The sequence below is a fragment of the Triticum dicoccoides genome, chromosome 4A (assembly GCF_002162155.2).
Source record: "Triticum dicoccoides isolate Atlit2015 ecotype Zavitan chromosome 4A, WEW_v2.0, whole genome shotgun sequence".
Lineage (NCBI taxonomy): Eukaryota > Viridiplantae > Streptophyta > Magnoliopsida > Poales > Poaceae > Triticum > Triticum dicoccoides.
In genome coordinates, this window is record NC_041386.1 from 644,495,805 (window position 1) to 644,496,605 (window position 801).

The following is an 801-nucleotide window of genomic DNA, read 5'->3' on the forward strand; positions in this document are numbered from 1 at the left end:
CCCCCGACTGCGAGTCGATGGTTGACTTGCAACTGGGGCAACTAGAAAAATGTACGACTCGTCCCAGTTGCGAGTCGATGCTTGACTTGCAATTAGGCCCCTACAAACATGCGTCCTCCTGGTTGCAAGTCAATCGTTGACATGCAACTGGGTCCAGTAAAAAAAAGTCTGATGCGTCCTAGTTGCGAGTCGGTGGTTGACTTGCAACTGGGCCCCTACAAACATATGTCCACCCCCTAGTTATGAGTCGATGATTGACATGCAACTGGACCCCTACAAACACATGTCCGCCTCCTAGTTGCGAGTCGATGGTTGACTGGCAAAAAACATACACCTCCTAGTTGCGAGTCGATGCTTGACTTGCAACTAGGGAAACTACAAAAAAGTATGACGCGTCCCAGTTGCGAGTCGATGGTTGACTTGCAACTGGGCCCCTACAACATACGCCACCCTTAGTTGCGAGTCGATAGCTAAAATGCAACTCCCTCCCCTCAAAAAACACACACACCACCCCATAGTTGTGACTCGATAGTTGACTTGCAACTGGGGCCCCTACAAAAAAACAGACGCCACCCATAGTTGCAAGTTGATGGTTGACTTGTAACTGGTCCCGTACACACACACACACACACACACACACACACACACACACACACCTCTAGTTTGCGAGTTGATAGCGGGAGCCCCGACAAACACACTCCCCACCCCTAGTTGCGAGTCGATGGTAGACTTGCAACTGAGGCTCCTACAATAACACACACCCCCCTAGTTGCGGGTCGATGGTTGACATGTAACTGCCCC